Genomic DNA, 26,668 nt, shown 5'->3' on the forward strand with positions numbered 1-26,668 from the left:
GATCAGAAATAAATAAACAAAAAGACTTATTTGTTGCTCCAATCACAGTGTAATGTGGGCCAGTCAAGTCCCTTAAGTGAGCCTCCTCCAAGCAGTTACTCAGGGATCTAGATTCTGTTCTGGAGGAGGGAGTATCCTTTGCTTCCACCTGCACTGACGAAGAAGAGAAAGTGAGTTTGTGTGGAATGTTTTAAACCTGGAAATGGGGTATATCACATCTGCCTACTTCTACTGGTCGGAGTTGAGTCTCATGGTTCCAATTACATGAATGGAAATCTGGGAAATGTAGTCTTTCTGTCTGCCTAGAAGGAAAATAAAACAGTTCAAGGAACATCTGTCCTTTACTCTTCCACCCTAGCTGCATAAACATGAGTAATTCATTTTAGCTCTTCCTAAGTTTTTTCATTTTTCAAATGGCGATAATAATACCTACCCCATAGGGTTCTTGTATTAATGATGTACATGATGTGTAGCACAGTGCCGGGCACATAGTAAACCATAACTTCTCATGTCTCTTATAGTCCTGATTGTATCAGTTCCCTGGTGGTGGTGGAGACCATTCATCCCAAACCTTTCCATGTGGCACACTTGCACCCCTTGCTCTTTGCCTACCATAGATCAAGACCTTTGTGGTAGTTTGAAGCTGTTATGTACCTCCAGAAAAGGCCATATTCTTTTAATCCATTCCTGTGGGTGTAGACCTATTATGGGTGGGACCCTTTGATTAGGTTATTTCAATTGCTTTGTGGCCCACCTCATTTGGGGTGGGTCTTAATACCCTTAATGAAGTCCTTTATAAGAGGATAAAACATACACAGAAGCTGAGAGATGAATTTAAGAGAAGCTCACAGAGAAAGCGCCCCAGAGAAGTCAAGAGAGACAGAAGCTAAGCTCAGAGAGGAAGCCACTGAAGCCAGAAGCTGGAAGCAATGAGACCCAGGAGAGAAGGACCAGTGGATGTCGCCATGTGCCTTGGTATCTGACAGAGAAGCCCAAGCTCACTGGTGACCAGTCTTCACAGAAGGTATCATCCTGTTGATGCCTTAATTTAGACATTTTCACAGCCTTAGATTTGTAAATTTGTAAGCTAATAAATCCCCGCTGTTAAAAACCCCTCCATTTCTTGTATATTGCATTTCATCAGCTTTCACAAACCAAAACAACCTTGCAGCAGAGCCCACCTGGCAGGATGTAATGTAAAGAGGAATGGGTTTTAGAGTGTCATTTTGCACAATATCCCTCAGTGTAGTGGCCTGGGCAGTGAAGACTGCCCTGGACCCTCCCTGGGTTTCTAGGATGGCCCCTCTCATTGTTCTTTTTTTTTTTTCCTTATTATGTGCATATTACTATTGAATTTTATTTATAAGTATTTTGTGTATTTTTTTTCCTTTTTAATTTTTATTGGGATTGTTCAGATACCATACAATCATCCAAAGATCCAAAGTGCACAATCAGTTGCCCCGGCACCCTCACACAGCTGTGCATCCATCACTACACTTAATTTTTGTTCAATTTTTAGAAACTTTTCATTACTCCAGACAAGAAATAAAGTGAAAGATGAAAAAAAAAAAAAAAAAAAAAAAAAGAAAAGAAAAGAAAAGGAAACTCGAATCCTCCCGTATCCCTAACCAACCCCCCTCAATTGTTGACTCATAGTGTTGGTATAGTACATTTGTTACTGTTTATGAAGGAACGTTGAAATACTACTAACTGTAGTATATAGTTTGCAACAGTTATATATTTATTCCCTATATGCCCCACTATTATTAACTTCTAATTGTATTGTGATACATTTGTTCTGGTTCATGGAAAAGATTTCTAATATTTGTACAGTTAATTGTGGACATTGCCCACCATAGGATTCAGTTTTATACATTCCCATCTTTTGACCTCCAGCTTTCCTTCTGGTGACATATATGACTCTGAGCTTCCCCTTTCCACCTCATTCACGCACCATTCAGTACTGTTATTCTCACATCTTGCTACCGACACCTCTGTTCATTTCCAAACATTTAAGTTCATGCTAGTTGAACATTCTGCTCATACTAAGCAACCGCTCCCCATTCTTAAGCCTCATCCTATATCCTGGTACCTTATATTTCATGTCTATCAGTTTACATATTATAATTAGTTCTTATCAGTGAGACCCTGCAATATTTGTCCTTATGTGTCTGGCTTATTTCACTCAGTATATTGCCCTCGAGGTTTTGTCATCAACCTATTTTTTTTTAAGATGGTTTTGTTCATACACCATACATTCCATCCTAAGTAAACAATCGATGGTTCTCTGTATGATCACATATTTATGTGTTCACCACCTTCACCGCTATCTATGTAAGGGCATCTACATTTCTTCCACAAGGCAGGAGCGAGAGTCAAAGAAGGTAGAGAGGCAAAAGAAAGAGGAAAAAAAATGACAGCTAAGAAGTAGCAAAAGGAAAAATAACCTTAAATCAAAGTAGAGTAAAGAGTCAGACAACACCACCAATGTCAAGTGTCTAACATGCCTCCCCTATCCCCCCTCTTATCTGCATTTACCTTGGTATATCACCTTTGTTACATTAAAGGAAGCATAATACAATGATTCTGTTAGTTACAGTCTCTAGTTTACGTTGATTGCATCCCTCCCCCAATGCCTCCCCATTTTTAACACTTTGCAAGGCTGACATTTGCTTGTTCTCCCCCATAAAAGAACATATTTGTACATTTTATCACAATTGTTGAACACTCTAGATTTCACCGAGTTACACAGTCCCAGTCTTTGTCTTTCCTCCTTTCTTCTGGTGTCTCGCATGCTCCCAACCTTCCTCTCTCAACTGTATTCATAGTTATCTTTGTTCAGTGTACTTAAGTTGCTGTGCTACCATCTTCCAAAATTGTGTTCCAAACCATGCACTCCTGTCTTCTCCTATCACTCTGTAGTGCTCTCTTTAGTATTTCCTGTAGGGCGGGTGTCTTGTTCACAAAGTCTCCCATTGTCTGTTTGTCAGAAAATATTTTGAGCTCTCCCTCATATTTGAAGGACAGCTTTGCTGGATATAAGATTCTTGGCTGGCAGTTTTCTCTTTCAGAATCTTAAATATATCACACCACTTCCTTCTTGCCTCCATGGTTTCTGCTGAGAGATCCACACATAGTCTTATTAAGCTTCCTTTGTATGTGATGGATTGCTTTTCTCTTGCTGCTTTCAGGATTCTCTCTGTCTTTGACATTTGATAATCTGATTATTAAGTGTCTTGGCATAGGCCTATTCAGATCTATTCTGTTAGGAGTACGCTGTGCTTCTTGGATCTGTAATTTTATGTCTTTCATAAGAGATGGGAAATTTTCATTGATTATTTCCTCTATTATTGCTTCTGCCCCTTTTCCGTTCTCTTTTCCTTCTGGGACACCAATGATACGTACATTCTTGTACTTTGTTTCATCCTTAAGTTCCCGGAGACATTGCTTATATTTTTTCATTCTTTTCTCCATCTGCTCCTTTGCTTGTAGGCTTTCAGGTGTTTTGTTCTCCAGTTCCTGCAGTGCCTCTTGAGATCTGCTGTTGTATGTTTCCATTGCGTCTTTCATCTCTTGTGTTGTGCCTTTCAGTTCCATAGATTCTACTAGTTGTTTTTTCGAATGTTCGATTTCTGCCTTATGTGTGCCCAGTGTTTTCTTTACAGCCTCTATCTCTTTTGCAAAATCTTCTCTAAACTTTTTGAATTGATTTAGCATTAGTTGTTTAAATTCCTGTATCTCAGTTGAAGTGTACGTTTGTTCTTTTGACTGGGCCATAATTTCGTTTTTCTTAGTGTAGGTTGTAGTTTTCTGTTGTCTAGGCATCTGACCTCCTAGGCCACCCCAACTAGGTTTTCCCAGAGGAGAACAGGCTCAGGTCACAGAAGGAGGAAATATTCATTATCTGGTTTCCCTGATGGTTTTTCTTAGAGGATTGATGCACCTGTGCTTTTCTGCCCCACAGGTGCACCTGTCAGCCTATCACCAGCTTGTGTAAGAGGGTGTGGCCTGTGGCTCTCCTCCCCCAGGCTTTGAGGTCTGGTTCTGGTATGGCAGGCAATAGAGCTGGGCCCCTCTCTTTCCTCTTGGGAAGCTATGCCCCCTCCAGAGAGGTCATCTACATATCAATAAGTTCTTTGTTTCTCTGACTCTGCTGATCAAAGTGTTTTGATTTTAAAATGGCTGAGGCTTTCTTTACTGCAAAGCGCTGAGGGCTGAAAATGGCTGAGGTTTTCTCCACAGAGAAAGAAAGGGACAGAAAGCTCCCAGATTCACCTGTCAGCCAGAGATAGCACCTGATCCTCTGGGCTCCCCGTCCTGAGACAGATATGTCCCCCGACTCTCCCAAGGTCAGTTGTCACCAAAAGCCTCTGTGTGCTTGTTGGGGATTCACTGTCTGTATTGAGCAGTTAATATTAAAACCTGTTGGATCTGGACTGAGGTCCACTCACTTATTCGGAGAGTGCTGCTCTCTAGCACCGCGAGGCTTCCATGAGGGAGGGGCTCTGGGCTCTCGGCTCTCAGCGGGGGTCTGCAGTTTTTACTAACACATTTTATGCTGCGATCTTGGGCATTCCTCACAATTCAGGTTGGTGGATGTTGAGTGGACAGTCACGTTTGTCTCCCAACAGTTATTCCAGGTTATTTACTAGTTTTTGGTCATTTATGAATTGTTCCGGGGGGGGACTAACAGTCTTCCACTCTTCTCTATGCCACCATCTTCTCCCTCTCTCTCACTGTTCTTAACAAAAGGTGTTGGCAAACTTCCAACCAATGCTGACCAAGGAGTCTATCCTCTGCTCTCTAGAATTTAGAGGGAAAGGAAGTGGTGTGGCAGCTCTCCTCCAGGGGAAGTAGTGGGTAACAGCTGTCCAGAGCTTTCAACTTTCCCCACTCTCAATGCCACAGTAGCTTAAGGTGGCCCAAACACCCTGGGCCTCCTGCTGGCCTGAAAAACAGAACAATGGGATTTGTGTGGACTCCCCATAAAGTCATGCATGGCTATAGAAATGTCCCTTTAAGTCTGGAAATAGGGAGCTGGGGTTGGAATATAGGACCTGAAACTTACATAGACCTTACTCCATTTCCTGCACTCACCCAGACAAGCTTTGGCCCACCAAATGCAGACGATTGTTCAATCTTTCAGTTTGTGCCCAGAATTGAGAAATTTAGCAACTTTGTCAACAATGTAATTCGTGATGGTGTAGCTAGGTAAATCCTCTTTAAATTAGGAGATGTCAAGTTCTTTTGGTTTTACAAACTAGCAGAATTGGGAACATAGAGACTCAAAATTCCAGTTCAAACTTGGAATCTTCTTGAAACAAACAGCAACTTTTACTGAAGTCTTAAACAAAGTCAAATATGCAACTTTTGATCATTCCTGTGAAAAAACCCTCCCAGCATCTCTGTGGGTTATTCACAAGACTTTAGTTTCTTTATGGCTCAAATCTACATGCATGGGTTCAGAACAACTCTCCCCTCTAAGGCAGTATAGACTAGACCAAAGTCCAAACAGCCTCTGCCCAGGATCAATGCTAGGCCCTGCTTAATTGTGTTGTGTTTACAGACTGACACTATGAACCCCTGGACTCTAGACCTTACCTGTCTCAACCTACGGTCCTTTTCATTTCCCCCTTAAATAGTGATTTGTGGACCTGACTCCTCTCCACTGGTATCTGCCAGATCCTGGGAAGTCCTCTTTTCTTACCACTTACTGAAGGCAGCTCCAGAATTTCTAAAATGGGTTCTTTTAGGAGTACCAATCTATTTGGAAGTTGGTTAGGCAGGTCTACCTTCTTGCATAACTCCAAGGGGCCTCCCTTACATTCTGTTTTCACAGTGATACTTCTTGAATTATGAAACTCTGGGGACTCTGAAATTCAGAAAATTTTTGTGAAGCTGCATTAGCCTTGTACTGTTTTTACTTACATTGTGTGTTTATCTGGAGTGGTTTGGTGAATAGGGGGCTGGTAAAAATCATGGGAAGGCTATAGCTCTCCCCAGTTCACCCTGCTTGCCACCACTACCATGTGTGACTAGGTGTATTAGTCAGGGTTCTCCAGAGAAACAGAACAAACAGGGTATATATGTATATGTGTGTGCTGGTTTGAATCTATTATGTTCCCCAATAAAGCCATGTTCTTTAATGCAATCTTGTGGGAGCAGAATTAGTGTTTTAATTAGGGTGGAACATTTGATTAGGTTGTTTCCATGGAGATGTGACCCAACCAACTATAGATGAGACCATTTGATTAGATGACTTCCATGGAGGTATGACCCCACCCATTCTGGGTGGCTTTTAATTAATCACTGGAGTCCTTTAAAGAGAGCTCACACAGAGAGCAGAGAAGACAAAATGTCCCAGGATATGCTAAGCCAAGACCCACAGAAACTGAAGGATCTGACACAGACACAATGTTTGGACACTGTTATGGCCTTAGAACTGTAAATTTGTAACTTAATAAATCCCCTTTATGAAAGCCAATCCATTTCTGGTATTTTGCATAATGGCAGCTTTAGCAAACTGGAACAGTATGTAAATATGATGAGATTTATTATAGAAATTGGCTCACGTGACTGGAGATCAGCAAGTCTGAATTCCACGGGGCAGGCCGCAAATTGTGAACTCCAAGGAAGGTTTCAACGAATTCCCCAGGAAAGGCTGGCTGGCTGAAGTAGAGATAGAAATACTTTCTGACTGCTGAAATCATAGTTTTCCCTTTAAAACCTTCAACTGATTGGATGAGGCTTCTCTTAGTTGCTTGCAGATATAATCAGCTATATATAAAATCAACTTACTAATGATTTAAATCCACAAAATACCCTCACAGTAACAATCAGGCGAGTGCTTGCTTGACCAAACAACTAGACACTATAATCTAGTCAAGTTGACGCATGAATTCAGCCATCACACCAGGCAGGAAAATGTGTGGAGGAAATTTAAAATCAAAGATTGGAGTGGTTTGCGGTTACCACCAGAACCTCCCAAAGAGTTAACAAGTGATATATCAGCAGTGAGACTAAAATGAAAGCTAAAAGAAAGTAAGAAAGAAAGGAAAGAACTTGCCAGAAGCAGATCTGCATGGAAGGGCTCTTAATTTCTGTTAGACAGTTCCAAGGCGGGTAGCTCATGAAGCCCTGTTGGTAAAGAGGCTTTTCTGGAAGAGGAAGGCAACGTGGGGATATGAGACGGATGACCCAAATTCAGTTCTGTCTTCCAAGTTCCAGTTATGTAACCCCGTGAAAATTGCTTAACTTTCCCATTGACTCTCCTGGTCTGTAAAATAGGGCCAGTGACCACCTCACAGGGATTTTGTAAGACTCAAATAATACAGCAATGAAGGAGTGCAGTTAGGGGTTTGGTTTTTTTTATATTTTAAGTTTCAGTTTACCTAGAAACTTCTGGGCTTCTCAGAATTCCTGCTAAAAATTTTGGGGAATCTGGAAATTATTTCAAATACAATTTGTTTTTCTTCTAACTTCCCCTTCTTCCTCCCAATACATAACTGTGTCCAGAGTATCCTTATAGTCCCTTTTTATAACCCAAATGCCACTGGAGAAAAAACACAGGTGACTGTTTCTAGGTAACACCTTAACTGTCCATTAATACTTCAGTTCGGAGCAGGAATAAGGTACAAGATAGGCCCATGGGAAGGAAAGGAAAACCTGGAGGAGGCTCAAGCTCTGGAAAGAAGTTTCGAGACCTGAGAGCAGACGAGGCGGAAAGCAAACTTAACCTGCTTCCCAATTTTGCTGAGGGAAAAACCTGGCAGGGCAGGGCCATCTTTTAACAATTTTGTTATATGTGACAATTCCTAACCAAAATGTTAGGATCCTTTTATATTAATATTTAATATTATATATTAAACAGTATAAACATTACAAATATATTTTATTATAAATAAATTTCAGAAATATAAAAATAGTATATATTATATTAATATTTATTTATTGTATTAAATCCAGTCTCTTAACTGACAAACCAGTGATGGGTAGTTTATTCTGGAATTAGATATTTGCCTGGGGGATTTTCATGCTGTATCAGCTCCCAGTTAACCCATTAGAAGTAAGATATAAAGGGACTAGGAAAATATTGAATGCCATCAGGAGGAAAACTCAGAATTGGCCCTTTTCTACTAGGGAAGGAGCCTGCCCATTCTTTTTGGACTTTAAAAAAAATTGTGGTGTACATATATACAACATAAAATTTCCCTTGTTAATTGTTAACCACTTTCAGGTATTAAATTTGATGGCATTAATCACATTTATTCACAATGTTATGCTCCCATCACCACCATCCCATTACCAAAACCTTTTCATCACCCCATACAGAAATTCTTTACCCATTTAGCAATAACTACCCCCTCCACCTCCTCAGCCCCTAGTTACCTATAATTTACTTCTTGTGTCTATGAATTTGCTTATTCTAGGTACTTTATGTAAGTGAAATAATACATAGTCTTTCTTTTGTGTCTGCCTTCTTTCACTCAACATGATGTCCTCAGGGTTCATTCATGGTATGTTATTATCAAAATTTCATTCCTTTTTATGGCTTAATAATATTCCACTGCATGTAGGTAGCATATTTTGCTTATCCATTCGTCTACTGATGGACATTTGGGTTGCTTCCACCTTTTTGCTATTGTGAACAATGCTGCTATGAACATTGGTGTACAGATATTTGTTTGAGCATCTGTTTTCAATTCTTTGGGATATATACCTAAAAGTGGAATTGTTGGGTCATATGGTGTGATGGTTTAGAGCTGTAGGCACCCCAGAAAAACATGTTCTTAAATTTAATCCATTCCTGTAGGTGTGAACCCATTGTAAGTAGGACCTTTTGACGAGACTACTTCAGATAAGGTGTGGCCCACCTCAATCAGGATGGGTCTTAATCCTATTACTGGAGTCCTTTATAAGCAAAATGAAATTCAGACACACACAGAGAGAAAGCCATGGGAAGCAGGAAGCTGAAATTCAATGAACACGGAAGAGAACAGAGAGGCCAGGAGAGGCCACCACTTGCATTGCCATGTATCAGAAGAGCCCATGACCAAGGATCACTGGCAGCCAGCCCCAGAATGCCCGTCTTTGGGAAGAAAGCATTGCCTTGATTCCACCTTGATTTGGACTTTCTCTTAGCTTCAAATCTGTGAACAATTTTATTCCCATTGTTTAAGCCAATCCATGGCATTGTATTTGCTTGAGCAGCCAAGGAAACTAAAACGTATGGTAATACTATTTTTAACTTTCTGAGGAACACTTATAGGCTATTTTTTTAAGTTCTTAATTTTCAGCCTTAATTTTTACCATCCAAACACTGAATAGCCTTCTTTTTACTGCTCTGACACTTTTTCATAAAACTTTTTAATTAAGGTAAAATTGTATACAATTTTTAAGATGTGCAAAACTTAAGCTTGCTGAATTTTTACTTATATAAACACTTGTATAACTCCAGATCAAGTTACATAGCCCATTACCAGCACCCCAGAAGGCTCCCTCATGTGTCTGCCCAGTAAATACCCATCGTCTCCCCAGCAGCCCATCCCCTCAACCATTATTCCAACCTCTATTAGCAGAGGTTGGTTTTGCCAGTCTTATACATAGTTTCATAAAGGATGTGCTCTTTTGTGTTCAGCTTCCAACATTATACCATGCAATTCATCCATGTTGTCGCATATTATATGGAATGACTACAATTTATTTATCCTTTCTTCTGTTATTGATTGGCATTTGGATTGTTTTCAGTTTTTGGTGATTATAAATAACACTGCTATGAACATCCGTGTACATTTCTGATGGTGGACATAAGCACTCATTTCTCTTACGTGTATTATTAGAAAAATTTCTGATCAGAATGTAAGCTTGGATTTAACTTTAATAGACATAGCCAAACAGATTTTCAAAGTGGTTTTACCAATTTACTCTCACCAGAAATTTTTGAGAGAGTTCCAATTGCTCCACAACTTTGCCCATATTTGGTACAGTCAATCTTTTCAATATTAGCCATTCTGATGGTTGTGTAGTGGTATTTCATTTGTGGTTTTAATTTGCAATAAGTTTCTGAAAATGTGCAGAGGCTTATTGGCCATTTTGTATATTTTCTTTTGTGAAGGGCTTTTTTAAGTGTCTTTCACATTTAACTGTTGGGTTGTCTGTCTTTTACTTATTTATTTGTTAAGATTCTTTATGTAATCTTGATATGAGTTCTTCAATGGATGCAGGTTTTATAAATATCTTCTCCTCCTAGACTATGGCTTACCTTTTCACTCTTTTAAAGGCTTCTTTTGATGAACTGAATTTCTTAATTTTAATATAGCCTTATTTATCTATCACTTCTTTTATGAATGAAGCCTATGCACTTTTTGTGTCCTGTTTAAGAAGTCTTTTGCATACTCTGTCACCTTCTTAAAAATAGAAAGCTATTCTTTTCAAAAGTATGTTTTAAAAAATTAGAATATAAAAATTATCAAAAAGAAGAAAATAATCACCTATAATCCTACCATCCTGCGATATAACCTCTATTATCATTTTGATGCATATTCTAGTATTTATAAACTTTTTTATATAGTTTTTCCACAAAAGTGTGATCATACTGTACTTTTTTTAGACAACCTTTTTAAAGTGAATATTTTATGTAAATATCAGTAAATACTCATCCTCATAACTTTTAACAGTTGCATAATAGTCTGTCTTATGAATATGCCACGTCTGTCATTTTTAACTAGTAATTGTCACATTGAAAAACATGAACAAGGAACATTTGTAACACTAAATGAAATTATCCTAAGGATGCTCTCTTTTTTTTCTCATTAAATTTTGTTTTAATGGGTCTCAAAACTCTGCAACAGATTTTGGTCAAGTTTTTTCCATTGAAAAAGTACTGATTTTAAAAACTAATAACTTAAGACTGCCAAACAAAAGAAACAAATGGACCATACAGCATTCCTTTCCTTGTGAAGGTTTTACAATGCATCGTCATGATTAAACAATCTTTTACTATTAGGCTTAAATGGCCAATTGAGACAAACCATTCTGAGACTATTCTTCCACCGCTGATTAAGACTAGGTGGCAGATGTTACAGATAATGTTCATGTAGCATTCTGAGCTTTCTTGGCAGTCTTGGTGACCTTGCCAGCTCCAGCAGTCTTATAGTCCACTGCCTTGATGACACCCACGACAACTATCTGTCTCTTACCATGAACAGTAAAACAACCCCAAGGAGGATAATCAGAGAAGCTTTCAACACATATGGGCTTGCCAAGAACAATACAGATCAATGATGCCAGCATCACCAGATTTTAAGGATTTGGAGCCATCTTCCAGATTCTTACCAGAACAGGGGTCCATCTTTAGCTCAGCAAACTTGCAAGCAATGTGAGCTCTGTGACAATCCAGCACAGGAGCATAGCCAGCCCTGATTTAGCCTGGATGGTTCAGGATAATCACCTGAGCAGTGAAGCCAGCTGCTTCCATTGGCGGGTCATTTTTGCTGTCACCAGCCATGCTGTGATGATGAACATTTTTTACAGACACATTCTCGACACTGAAACCCACATTGTCCCAGGAAGATCTTAACTCATAGCTTCATGGTGCATGTCAATAGACTTTCCTTCTGTTCTATGTTGACTGGAGCAAAGGGGACTACCACGCGCAGTTTGAGAACACCTATCTCCACTTGGCCCACAGGGCCAGTACCAATACCAGCAATTTTGTAGACATCCTGCAGGGGCAGATGCAAGGGCTTATCAGTTGGACAAGTAGATGGCAATCCAGGGTTTCAAGTAGTGTGGTTCCACCGCCATTGCCATCCTTACGGGTGACTTTTCATCCTTTGTACCAAGGCATGTTAACGCTTGGTTCCAGCATATTGTCAGCTGGCCAACTAGAAATTGGCACAAATGCTACTGTGTCAGAGTTCTAGTCAATTTTCTAAATATAGGTGCTGACTTTCTTAGATTTCCTCAAATCTCTTCTGGTTCTAGGGTGGCTTAGTGGAATCCATGTTGTTAATGTCAACAATTGTTTCACACCCAGCATGTTAGCCAGAAGGGCATGCTCACAGATCTGCCCATTCTTGAAGATACTTGCTTCAAATTCACCAACACTGGCAGCAACCATCAGGACAGCACAGTCAGCCTGAGATGTGCCTGTAATCATGTTTTTGATAAAGTCTCTGTGCCCTGGGGCATCAGTAATGGGCACATAATACTTGCCTGTCTCAAATGTCCACAGGGAGATATCAACAGTGATACCACACTCGCGTTCAACTTTCAGTTTGTCCAAGACCCAGGCATACTTGAAGGAGCCCCTTCCCATCTCAGCAGGTTCCTCCTCAAATTTTTTCATGGGTTCTTTTGTTGATTCTACCATGTTTGTAGATCAGGTGGCTCGTAGTGGTGGACTTGCCCAACTCAACATGCCTAATAATGACAATGTCGATATGAGTCTTTTCCTTACCCATTTTTGGCTTGAGATTTAGTGGTGCTTTTTCATGACACCTGCCATCTGGTGGCAGATCCTTTGAAAGAAAAAAAAAAAGGTAAGGATTTTCTTTTTTTAAAAAATTTAGTTTTATTGAGATATAGTCACATATCATACAGTCATCCATGGTGTACAATCAACTGTTCACAGTACCATCATATAACTGTGCATTCATCTCCCCAATCTACCCTTGAACATTTTCCTTACAACAGAAAGAATAAAAATAGGAATAAAAAATAAAAGTAAAAAAGAAAACCCAAATCATTCCCCCCATCCCACCCTATTTTTCATTTAGTTTTTGTTCCCATTTTTCTACTCATCCATCCATACACTGGATAGAGGGAGTGTGATCCACAAGGTTTTCACAATCAAATTGTCACCCCTTGTAAGCTACATGGTTATACAATCATTGCAGTTAGATAGTTTCAGGTATTTACCTCTAGCCATTCCAACACACTAAAACCTAAAAAGGGTTATCTATATCGTGCATAAAAATGCCCACCAAAGTAACCTCCGACTCTATTTGGAATCTCTCAGCCACTGAAACTCCACCTTGTTTCATTTCGCTTCCCCCTTTCAGTCAAGAAGATGTCCTCAATCCTGTGATGCTGGGTCCAGGCTCAACCCCAGGAGTCATATAAGGATTCTCTTTTGATTGAGAATCTTTTGAGACATCCACCAAGGCAATGATATATAATGTTGACATTTTAGGCTCAGCTCTGCTCTTGGCTTCATGGTTATGGGAAAGTCCCTCAATCTCTCTCTAGCCTCAGATTCTTTATGTTAGAGAGGAAATAAGAGCAAATAATCTCTGAGATTTGCTCCAACTCTGAATGTCTGAGGATCCACTCAGAACAGAGGCTTTTCTGTCCTCGTGTGTCTTTTCCTTCTACAGTGTTTCTCCTGACTCTAGTGTGTGTCATCCAAGTGATCTATTAGATCCACATTAGGTGTGTATAAGTAACAAAAATCCTTGGGAGCCATGTGGTGAGGCAATGATGTCCCTGGAGCAGAATGAGTGTAGGGGATGTATATTGCAGCTTTGCTTAAAATTTGCTGTGGTGGAGTGACCTCACAGGGCTTCCCTGGAGAAGACCTAAAAAAAAAAAAAAAAAAAGGAAACTGTGCTCTTCACTAGAAGAAAGGTGGTTTGGAGAATTAAGGGCTTTCAGGGGACAATCATAGCTATGTACAGCACTCAAAAATTGGGAGGAAAGAACCCCTAAATAAAATGACACCATAAAAGTTTCAAGCATTAGACATTATAAAGACCTCTTATTAAGAGAGTGGATCAGAGGAAATAACACCAGGTTAATTACACTCAGAAATGTCTTCTTAAGTCATTAGGATGACAGTAAAGGGTCTGATTTGGAATGCACATTAAAGTGAGTGTCAGAAATCTGAATTTTGGTCTTGCCCCTTGTTTGTTTGCCACATCACTGTGAGCCAAATACACACAACTGTCCAAGCTTGTGTTCCATCTGTAAAATGAAGAAATAGTAGTACCCCATAAAACTGTCAAGATGATTAGGTGAGATAAGTGACTCAAGCAAAGTCCTTAGCTAGTCTTTGGCACTGGATAAACCTTTGATTTTTTTTTTTTCAATTTTAAAAATTGGGTAAAATTTCCCTAACATAAATTTTCCTATTTTGAAGTGTACAATTCAGTGATTTTTAGGATTTCACAAGGTTATGCAACCATCCACCAGTATCTAATTCCAGAACATTTCCATGACTCCAAAAAAGAACCTTGTATCCATTATGTCACTACCCATTACCCTTTCTACCCAGCCCCTGGCAAACACTAATCTTTTTTCTGTCTTTGTGGGTTTGCCTACTGCGGACATTTCATATAAATGGAATCATACATTTTATGACTGGCTTTTTTCATTTAGTGAAAAGCACTTGATATTATGGTTGCCGTTGTCACTGTTATTCCTATTTCCTATGGCTCTGATAGCATGTGACTATATATATAAATGGATGTACAACCTCTTTGAAAGAATTGCTCCAGCACAGTAAGTCTTTTGACTTATCCATTGGGTTAGTCACTTTCTTGTGGGATTGGAGAGGTGCTTACAGGAACTTCCCAGAGGAAAATAAAATCATAAAAGTTAGAAATATGACAGACTGAAAATATGCTTCTATTATTTAAAAATAAATTACTCATTGGAAAATGTTCAGCCAACTTTTCTCCTAAAGCTTTTTGCTTGCTCAGCTAAGTTCCACTTGTCATAAGACCTGCCACCTCCTGTCCAACATGCCAGTGTCCCCAGACCTTTGAGCCACTCTATGCCTGGATGGAACATGGAGGTAGGGCCTAGGAGGATCTGGGAAGACAGGCTGTCAGCACATCCCCCAGGATCAGCTGTCCACACTGGCCTTTGACCCACCCCAAAGGCACACATGGAGCATACCAGCTCATCTTTTGGTGGCATATAACACATTTGATTTCTATCTAGTCCTAATTTTACTCTTGTGTATTACAGTTGGAGTCGATTTTAATTTCCTATGTGTGGGTTATAACTCATTTGGGAATTTGCCCATTCAAATGGTCCTGCCCAAATGCAGATAATTTAGCAACAGTCAAAGGCCTCAGGGTTATTAGCTCAGACTCTAAATGGAGAAACCTACTCACCTTCAGCTCCTTGTGGAACTAACTATTCTGCTTTGTAGTGCCTTTCAGGGAATTTCTTGAAAAGTTTAGGTATCAAAAGAGTCTTCCTACCTGACATCATGGGATTGAGAACATCTTCTTGACCAAAAGGGGTTTGCGAAATGAAACTAAATAAAGTTTCGGCGGCTGACAGATCCCAAATGGAGTAGAGAGGTCACTCTGGTGGGCATTCTTACGCACTATATAGATAACCCTTTTTAGGTTTTAATGCATTGGAATAGCTAGCAGTAAATACCTGAAACTATCAAACTGCAACCCAGTAGCCTTGACCCTTGAAGACGATTGTATAGCAATGTAGCTTACAAGCGTTGACAGTGTGATTGTGAAAATCTTGTGGATCACTCTCCCTTTATCCAGTTATGGATGAGTAGAAAAACGGGGACAAAAACTAAATGAAAAATAGGGTGGAGGGGATGATTTGGGTGTTCTTTTTTACTTTTGTTTTTTATTCTTATTTTTACTTTTTCTGGTTTAAGAAAAACGTTCAAAAATAGATTGGAGTGATGAATACACAGCTATATGGTGATTCTGAGAACAGTTGATTGTGCACCACGGATGATTGTCGGATATGTGAATATATCTCAATAAAACTGAATTAAAAAGAAAAAGTCTCATTAGAGTTTTCTGTTTGATCTACCTTCATCATCACAAGTCACAGGTAACTGGGTATTTATTTTAGTATTAAAACTGTGTGGTGATGTTGAAGGATCTCCAGGTCTGGGTAGGGCTCCAGTTTGAAATTTAAGTATTTCCTAACGGGAGCAAAAGGTTAGGAAAGATTGTTGAACTACCTTCTCTAGGACCTGTGTGATGCTAGAGAATTTTACCTCCCTGTTTAGTCTTGTTCCCCATTTAAAAAAAAAATTGTATTGTGGTTTTATATATATATATCTCATGATTTCATATTTTAACCACTTGAAATTTTAAAAAATTGTTATGGTAATATATAACCCAAAGTTTTTCATTTTAACCATTTTAAGTGTACAATTTAGTGGCATTAATTATATTTATAATGTTGTGCTACCATCACAGCATCCATTGCCAAAATGTTTTCATCACTAAAAACAGAAACTCTGTACCCATTAAGCAATAATTCCTCATTCCTCCACCCCCTGGCCCCTGGTAACATCTAATCTACTTTGTCTCTATGAATTTGATTATTCTAGGTATTTCATGTAAGTGAAATCACACAGTTGTACTTCTGTGTCTGGCTTATTTCACTCCAACATAACTTTTTCAAGGTAAATCCGTGTTGTAGCATGTATCAGAACCTTATCATGGCTGAATAATATTCCATTGTAGTCACATACCACATTTTGTTTATCCATTCATCTGCTGATTGACATTTGGGTAGCTTCTACCTTTTGACTATTGTGAACAATGCTGCTATGAATATTGGTGTACAAACATTTGTCTGAGTCCCTGCTTTCAGTTCTTTGGGGTATATTTCTAAAAGTGGAATTGTTGGGTCATATGATGTTTCTATCTTCAACTTTATGAGGAACCACCAAACTGATTTCCACAGTGGTTGCACAATTTTACATTCCCACCAACAATGGACAAGGGGTCCAATTTCTCCTTACCCTCACCAACATATTATTTTCCATTTAAAAAATAATAGCCATCCTAGTCTATCAGACTTCAAGGCTTCTATTCAAGGCCCATATATATTCTTTAAGAACAGCACTGAGTCAACTCTTTGTGGTGGTGTTGAATATCCAGTGGGATCCTATTGGAACTTTTCAAGACTTTGACAGAATATCTCCTGGCCTACGAATGAACAACCTGGAGAGTTAATGTGACTGGATAAAGTTGTTTTTATTTAAAGCAGTCTATGTTATGGTTTTAATATAAATCATGAAAGTTTTAATGTAAATTGAGGGGAAGAATAACAACCACACTCCCAGTATTGGACTTAACACAGTATTGTCACTGTTAACCCTCTGGTTGGTTGTTTCTTGGGCATCTGTTTTTTGTTTTGTTTTGTTTTGTTTTGAAGGACTTTGACCTTGAAGTTACCAGAGCACTATGATGAGAATTTCCCCATAAGCTATTTCTAAATGCCAGACCCTTATGCTAAGTGTTGTATATAATTTAACTCCTGTCTTTTAAAAAATCGAGATAAAATTCACATACCATAATATTCAGCTTTTTAAAGTGCCCAATTCTGTCTTTTTAGATGAGGAACTGAGAACTGAAATGTTCTTTTGTGTACATGAAAGTTACAGAGGCTCAACATCAGTTTAAAATCTGGTGCTATGTTAAAATGGGAGAGGGTGAGAGTGGATTGGGATATAGATGAAACAAGATGGGCCATCAGTTGATAATATTGAAGCCAAGGGATGTGAATGTGACAGTTCATTATGCTAGTCTATCTATTCCTTTAAGTTTTAAATTTTCCATAATAAAAAGTGAAAAACAGTATTTTATATTTTAATTACAGATGTTTGAATATTTGGGTATTGAATAAATTTGGTTTTCTGATGTGAAAATCAAAACTTAGTAATACACTAACTTTATAAAACATTTTATAGTTTACAAAGCATTTCCACATTGTATCTCATTAACTACTCTCCGAGGTAGACAAGCAGGTATTACTATCCCCATTTCAGGGAAAGGAAAGTGATATTTAAGGTGGTAGAATTTGTACTTTAACCTGGTTTTAGGACATGGAATTTAGCGGCTTCCTTTTTTTTTTCATTTACAAAATGAAGACAGTCTTACTGCTTTTGCTCTGATTATAAAAATAATATATTATTTTAATCAAGTTTAGAAAAATTAACAAAGAAAAAGTTTATTCCTTGTAACCGTACCATGCAGAGATAGCTACTGTTAACATTTGTAATTTTATCCTTCCAATTTTTTTGTAATTTTCTTTTACAAAAATGAAATATTATAAAGGGTTTTATAATCTGCTCTTTCTGTTTAACAATAATGTGTTGTAAACATATTCCCATCAAAAGATACAGATCTCCATCTCCTGTACAGTACTATCATAACTTTTCTAAACAGTCTCCAATTGTCAGATATTTAGATGGTTTCCAATTTTTCAGTTATGCACTATGGCAAGATAAACATTCTTGTAGATGCACATGCATCTTATCTCACTCATTAAATTATTTCCTTAGGATACATAATGAGGAGTGGAAAATCTGGGTCAAAACTTTTAACTTTTAGACAGATTTTAATATTTATTGCTACCAGTCTTGGAAAGGTTGTGTGGACTTACATTTCCAACCATCCAGTTATTTTTTTTTCTTTACCAATTCAAAGTTGCTTTTCTTGAGATAGATGTAATTCAAACACACCAGTGAAAATACAGAGTTTAATTTAACCTACAATCAAGCTGAACTATGGCTCAAACCATCAAAAAATAATTGTGTTTGTTTAAAGTAATGTTGCTCACCTGGTTGATTCCTGGACTCTATCCTAGCCCTTAGAATCTAGGGATCTGGGACCTAGGAAATGGACTTTTTTAACAGGTGCTCCCTTTCCCCCAAGTGACTATGTAGGCAGTCTAAAGAATGACACTCTGAGAATCTCTGGTTTAAAGAATACATAGAGGGATAGGTCCTGAGTTTGCTGATTATGGACTTTGAATGGAATATTTACTTTTCCTGTCTGTCTTGGCCTCCACTCCCCACCCCCACCCCACCCCCTGGCTACCTCCTTCTCCCTCCACTGCTTTTGTGGAGGAAACAAACATTTTGTTTTCTGAGCTGTCTTTTATAGCAGGCTGCCATTATCAGTTACAGACAAACAGTTGATTTATAGAGATTCCTCTTTAGGGATTTCAATTTTTTTTTTTTTTAACCAGTGCAAGCGCCTCTGTTTGATGTTCCTAACCATGTGAGTGCCTGAAAGTCTCTTTTCTCTTTTCGGTAGAAACTGAGATGTTCTTTCAAGAGGTCCCAGAGGTTCTGTGGTGAGGACAGATGAGGTAAATGAGGCCAAATTCTTCTGAGCCACTGAGGGGAAGGGACCCTGAGTGAGTTATTTGTCACCTGTTTACCACAGCCCTTTGAAATTCAAACGAGCTTTTCAGGCATGTACCTTTCCAGGAATAGCTCCCCTTTGCCCAGTTTCAGGGAACAGCTTTTTTTCTTCTTGAGAGTCTATTTTTGACACAACAGCTTCACTCTGCACAGAACCCTTCAGCTTTTACACATGTGGAAGCATGGCCAGGGCTTTAGGCACATGACACTAGCCGGCAGATGTGGCCTTGGAAAAGAAGCCTGTCTGGGGCCCACTGTCAAGGACCCCGCTGTCAGGGGCCCTGCTATCGGGGGCCCCAGCTGGATGTCCCCTGACTACCCAGAGAAGCACCACTCACTAGTCAGCAAGCAGGGCTGACTGCCCAATTCTCTTTTCACCTAACCTCCCTGCCCTTTGTCTCTTCTCTGCAGGGTCAGGTCCATGAAGACAACTTATACACCTGAAGAGCAACTCCCTGCCTGTGGGAAAGAACAAGATGAAAATTCCCGCCCTCCCACAGGAGCAGGTTTCCCAGTGGCTCTCTGGATGCTGTTCTTTGTCACTTTGTTCATGTCTCTGCTCCACCAAGGCAGAGGTTTCCTTGTCTGTCTCCTCCACCAAGGCAGAGGCAAAGGCTCGTTCTTTTACTATTCCCAAAGCTCAGCGCAATGCCTAGCACCCAGTAAGGATGCAGAAATGGACTGTAGAATGAAAAAGAGGACTGCAAATGTCCCCCAATTCCATCTTCGCTGTCTTGCCCAGGGGATGACTACAGTGTGTATGTGTGTGTGCGTGTGTGTGTGTGGTGGGGGTAGGGAGAGTGGATTTCTGGACAAACGAGGCAGCAGAAGGCTTTGCAGTCAGACACAGTCTAAATCTAGCTCCTCCACTCTCGCGCTGTGCAGCTTTGGCAAGTTCCTTAACCTGCTTGGGTTTCAGTATCCATCTGCAAAACAAGGTAAAAATATCTGGTTTTGCAGTAAAGATTAGACATGAAAGCTTGCAGCACAAAACCTGGTACTAAGTAAGTGCCTGACCATAATGGCTATTATTACTTTGACTTATAATATCTCTTGTCCTACTTTTTTAAATGCAATTTTATTGAGCTATAATCACATAACATACAATCAAAGTATACAATCAGTTGTTCACACAGTATCATCATATAGTTGTGCATTCATCACCACAAACTTTGAAAATTTTCATTACTCCAAAAAATAAAATTAAAATTAAAATAAAAAAGAACATCCAAAACATCCATTCCCCTCCCTCCCCCACTGTTCATTTACTTTTTTAATACAATTTAATTGAGATATCTTCACACACCCTATAGTCATTCACAGTGTACGGTCGATTATGCATAGCACCGTCATACATTTGTGCGTTCATCACCAGAATCAATTTTGAACCTTTTCCTTATTCCAAAATAAAAATAAAAGCAAAAAAGAACATCCAAAACTTTCCATTCCCTCCATCTCACCCTACTCTTATCCAATTTTTGTCCCCATTTTTCCACTCATCTGTCCATATACTGGATAAAGGGAGTGCAAGCCACAAGGTTTTCACAATCACACAGTCACACTATGCAAGCTAAATAGTTATACAATCGTCTTCAAGAATCAAGGTTACCGGGTTGCAGTTTATCTTGTCCTAATTTTTAAACAAAAATATAGTCATTCATTCATTGATAGCCATTTATTATTTATACCAAATGTGTATCTCCACCGCATGCAGCACACTGGCTTGGAAACAAAACCAAAGGTTCAGTTTTTTTTTTTTTCAAACTTTACTATGGTATAATTTATATACAATGTAATTCACACATTTAAAGTATATATTTGATGAATTTTGACAAATGTGTACAGCAATGTAATCACTACCTCAATTAAGACATAGTACAATTCCATAAACTCAAACGGTGCCTCCATGTCCCTTCCCAGTCAATCTCTTACTCACCCACCCCACCCCCCCGCAACCTCAGGCATCATAAATGACTTTCCATCACTATCTTGGTTATGCCTATTCTTGAACTTCATATAAGTGGAATTATACAGCATGTATTCTTTTGCATCTGGCTTCTTTTGCTCAATATAATATTTTCAAGACTCATCTGTGTTGTTGTGTATATATCAATCGTCCATTCCTTTTTTGTTGCAGAGTAGTATTCCATTATATGGGAATACCACAATTTGTTTATCCATTCCCCTGTTGACAGACAGTTAGTTTTTTCCATAATCTGAATATTACAAATAAAGCCGCTATGAGCATTCATATACAAGTATTTGTATGGACATATGCTTTCATTTCTTTTGGGTAAATACTTAGGAGTGAATGGCTGGGTTTTATGGTAAGTATATGTTTAACTTTTTAAGAAATGGGGCAGTTGAAAGAAATCTCATTTTTAGTTGTCAAGTCCATATCATATGTGAAGAATTCCATCTTCCTCTTCCTGTGATTTGGTTGGAAAGAGCACTGTTCTAAGAGTCAGAAGTTTGGCACTTGGTCTGTACAGCTTAGTCCCAGGATCTGGATTTTGAAAAGGAGGTCATTTTACCTCCCACAGCATCTTTTCCCTAATCTATAAATTGAGACTAACAATTGCTTATAACAATAAAAAATTAGAAGTAGTCTCAAAGTCCATTAATTGATCAAGTAAAATACATCCATAAATTGGAATCTTATACAGCTGTTAAATATTATGATGTAAATATATATTTACTAATGTGGAAAAGCCCTTTCCAACATACTCTGAGAGAAAAAAAGCAGGTTAGAGAGGCAGGTATTGGAGAGATATATAAAAGATATATTTGCTAAAATATTTACAGTGGTTATCTCTGAATATTGGGACTTGGGGCAATTTTTACTTTATTCTTTATCATTTTCTGTATTGTTTAATTTTATTTGCAACAAGTATATATGATTCCTACCAAAATAATAAAGCTATTTAAAAACAAACAAAAAAACTAAAACATCCCATTTTTCCTGAGGATGAGAGAATGAATGATTATGTTGAAAAACTAGTGTTATGTACATTTAAGATATTAGTGTTAATATTAGTAGTTATTACCCCAGTCTTCTCTGAGAGGATCCTGGAAATCATTAAAAGGAAGTAATGATCACTGCATAGAAACACAGTCAGGTTGCACATTGTGAAAAGGTAAACTCCTTAGAACTGAAAAAACTCTGGAGTAAAGAGGAGGGCTTAGGTTTCTTTCTAAGCCTTGGGCTTAAAACCTGGCTTTCTCAACATCTATGTCTCCTTGGAGGAGTTATTTAAACTTTCATTCTCCATTTCTTTATCTGCAAAATGGGAATAATAATATTGATCTCATTTTGTTGTGAGCATTAAATGAATTGAAGTACTTAACGTGATTGATGTTTTGCACATAGCAGGAGTTAAGTATTTGTTTCCCTTTCTTTCTTAACCCTACCTGAAGTGTACAGAGTAAGACGCTGTATACACTGAGACCCATTTGGTAGAAAGAGTGAAAAGAATGATTTTAAAACAGGAGGGGCTGTGGACTTTTTTTTGCATGAGAGAGAGGTAAGGAGTTGGTGTTTACTTGGAAGGCTTTTTGGCACTGGTAAACTCAAGAGGCCAAGAAGTGAAGAAAAAAAAGAAAAAGAAAGAAGTATGGACTACTTCTGGTTGTATCTAGGCCAAGGGAAGTGAGATAAAGACCATCAGGTTTTCTTTTGCATTGTCCCACTCCACACAGTTGGAAAAAAGAAATCCAGGGCAGAAGACATGCCATCCAGAAGAAAAGAGTACAACAGGCTGGTGCCTCCCCATTTGTGTATCTCTTGGGCAGAAAATAGGTCAGAGGAATTAAAAAAAACCCAAGTAGGGGGGCGGGGTTCTGGTCCTTTCCCATCATGACTTTAGGTGGACACTGAAAGTGGAGGTACTGCTCATTGTTTAGGCTGCTTCTTAAACCTCACCCAGTCACCTCCCAGAGAAACTGCCCCCAAACACTCGAAGATTGTACTTCAGTTTCTTGGAGTCACTTTCCAGGTATATTTCTGTGGTAAGAACAGAAAACAGGAGGCAGCATGGAGAAATATTCTAATTTTTTTTAGTGTTTGTTTAGTAACCAAGAGCAGCCAGAACTTGTAGCTGTTAAAAACTGCTGAATGACTGTCATAATGTGTCCCCTCACTAAACTGTTCCTCAAACCCCAGGGAGAATCATTCAGGGTCAGGTCCCCTTGAAGGCCTCTTTGGGCATCCCAGCCCTCTCTAGACTCTTCCCTCCTGTCAAGTCCTACAGCCTCATTATCTACTGCTCATTTGGCACTTGAACCTATGCTGCTTTGTGCTACTGACTGCTTTTATATACTTATTTATTTAAATGCATGTCCTTGTCTCTCCCAATGCCATGTAACACCTTAATATTTTACATTTACAAGTGCTCATGCTCACCTCATTTAAATCTCCAATCCTGGGAAATAAGTGCAGAATGGAAGTTATGGCTTGTGATTATACTTATGCAAATACTAGTTGTAATTACAGGTTAAATTCTGAACTCTTTTCTTTGTTTTATTTATTCTTTTGCTTCACTTCAGCATTCCCAATATAAAGATAAGGAAATTGAGGTTTGGAGAGAAGTTAAGTAATTCGTCCAAGGTCACAAAGCACAAGAATAAGGGTTCTGTTTCTGGGTCACTGTCCATAACTCTCACTCTTACTCTTAGAAAGCCAGCAGACGCTTGCTGGCTCATTTGAACAGTCCATCTGACTGTTAGTGCTTCCTAGACTTTGTAGCTTGCAATTTCAGGCTGCTGACATGGAGAGGAGAATGTGCAGACCTGAAATAGTCTCATGTTTGACCAGCCCCCAGACCATCCAATTTTCTTTTCTTCAAAATGAAGTGTCTCATACAATTAATGCAAGCTAAGGTTTACAGTTAACAGTGACATTGTAATATTCTTTCATCAATTGCAACAAAGACATTATACCAAAGCTAAGCATCAAAAATAGGGGGATATAAGGGGTATGGGTTTTTTTTTTTTTTTGGAGAAATGAGAATGTTCTCATATTGATTGTGGTGGTGAATGCATAACTATGTGATTAAACAAGAGTCACTGATTGTACACTTTGGATGGATTGTATGGTGTGTGAATAAAACAGTTTAAAATAAACAAATAAAGGTATGGTAATACTGAAAAAAAGTGTCTCAATGTTTTATTACATGATCACTAAAAAAACCACGAAAGTACAGATTAAAAAATGTAAAAATATCCATCATTCCCCACACCAAGAAACTGTCATTGTAATATCTTGGAGTATATCCTTCCAGATCTCTCTCACATACTCATTCATGCCCCTCTTAGAAATTGGATCATATGCAAACTACTGTCTTGCTGTATCCTTTATCATTTAAGAACATATTGTAAACATCTTTCTATGTTAGCAGACATAATTTTTAATGGATCAACAAGATAAAAAAATAATTTGACCTCTTTATTTCTTTAAATACAGAAAAGTGTAAAAAAGAAAATTAAAATAATTTTTAATAATTTTCTATTGATATTTCTAATGTTTAGCTATACAATTAGGTTCACATAATGTACTAATTTTACAACGGGCTTTTTCTACTTAACATAGCAAAGACAGAATTTGTGGTAAAAATTCTTCTTTAAGTACATGCTTGTCAAACAAAAAATACAGAATAATGTAAAAAGAAAGTAGACATCTATAATTTTTCTGTGGGATGGATATACTCAGTTGTGACATTCTGATATATTTCCTTCCATTTGTTTTCTACACTTATTTTAATGAGTCATATCTGTATTTTTGAAAATACAATTATACTGCATTTATAGTTTTGATGCAGCTTTTAAAAATTGACATTAACTTAAGGATGTTTTTCATTCATCAAACATCAGTCAAAATGTTTTTTAAGAGCTACATGATATTCTGCCATATGGACATGAAATAACTTAAAAACATTATTCAAACATTTTTTACATAACCACAGTAATACAAGCTTACTGTAAAAATTCAAGCAATACAGAAATTTAACATTAAAAATGAAAGTTCCCCAAATACTGGGTAGCCAGATTTAACAAATAAAAATACAGGATACCCAATTGCTATTCGGGACATACTTATACCAAAACATTAATCACTATTCAAATTTAACTGGGTATCCTGTATTTTATCTGGCAAGCCTACCATAAAAACACCTCTCAGGTTTAACCACTGGTTTATATTCTCCCAGATATTTTTCTATGCATACATTCCACACATACACACTCACATGCAATTTTAAAACAAACACAAATGTGATCACAGTACATATACAGGTTCAACAGTTTGCTTGTTTTCTTTTAACAGTCTTCTACATCTTTTCATGTTAGTTCATATAAACCTATTTCATTTTTAAATGGTTGTATAGTATTCTATGGTATAAATGCAGTATAATATAATCAAAACCTTACTGATGGCCATTTAGATTGTTTTCAATGTCCAGTGTCACAAATAATTCTGCAGTGATTATCCCTGTACATGTTATCTTTACCTAAAGTTTCAGTTTGCCTGTATTATATCTAAGATAGAGTGTGCACATTTAAAATTTTAACAGACACTGCCATATGGCCCTCCAACAGATTTTAACCAATTGGTATTCCTACCAATATTGTATGAAATTGCCTTTTTCTTCACATCTTCACACCAATAACATTGGTTATTATCAATCTTTGCCAAACTGATAGATAAAAAATGCTATTGTGTACTTATGTTTTAATTTGCATTTCTTGGTTATTCATGGAGCTTAAAATACTTTCATGCATTTACAGGCCATTTATATTTTTTCTTTGGTCAACTGCCCATTTATTTCAATTGCCAATTTTTCTTTTAGATTTTTTCCTTGTTGATTTTAATAGCCTTTTATTTATTAAACAAAGATATTAGCATTATGTCATTTGTGTTGCAAATATTATCCTCAAAATTAGTGTTCTGTCTTTTCACTTTGTTTACGGTATTTTTAAATTTTTTTTAAATTTTTGCAGTAATGAAGTTAAAAATTTTTATGATGGCAAAACTATCAATCTTTCCTTTGATTTCATGATTGGAGAGACCATCTCTCTAAGATCACTAACATATTCATTCAGGTTTCCTTCTAGTTCTTTATGGTGGTCTTTACTTTTTTTTGTCCTAGTCATGTGAAATTATATTGGTGAAAGGAACTGCAATAACTTCTGACACCAACTGCAAAGTAATTCATACACTACCTGGAGTTAAGTCAATTTTTACAGGTTAAGAATCCTTTTTTTTTTACAAGATTTGCCCTCATTTCATTCACTAGCCTCAAGTCTGAGAGTTCTCAGGCCACCTGTACTTCTGACCAACTGGCTGCAAATTTGGGGGTTCCCATTATCCCCTCAGGTTTGATAGTTCATCAGAATGACTCATAAAACTCACAGTTCAGAAAGTGCTATACTTATGATGAGAATTTTATCATAGCAAAAAGAATATGAATAAGAAGCAGCCAAAAAAAAAAAAAAAAGATGCATAGAGTAATGCTTTAA

General features: G+C 37.9%; 1 protein-coding gene and 1 pseudogene across 2 annotated transcripts in view; both read right to left on the reverse strand.

Annotated features, from left to right (window-relative positions):
* SNRPC (small nuclear ribonucleoprotein polypeptide C) overlaps positions 1 to 26,668 on the reverse strand; it is a 72,369-nt gene that overhangs the window by 41,280 nt on the left and 4,421 nt on the right. The window lies entirely within an intron of this gene.
* LOC119539726 lies at positions 10,021 to 19,225 on the reverse strand (annotated as a pseudogene).

The sequence above is a fragment of the Choloepus didactylus genome, chromosome 7 (assembly GCF_015220235.1).
Source record: "Choloepus didactylus isolate mChoDid1 chromosome 7, mChoDid1.pri, whole genome shotgun sequence".
Lineage (NCBI taxonomy): Eukaryota > Metazoa > Chordata > Mammalia > Pilosa > Megalonychidae > Choloepus > Choloepus didactylus.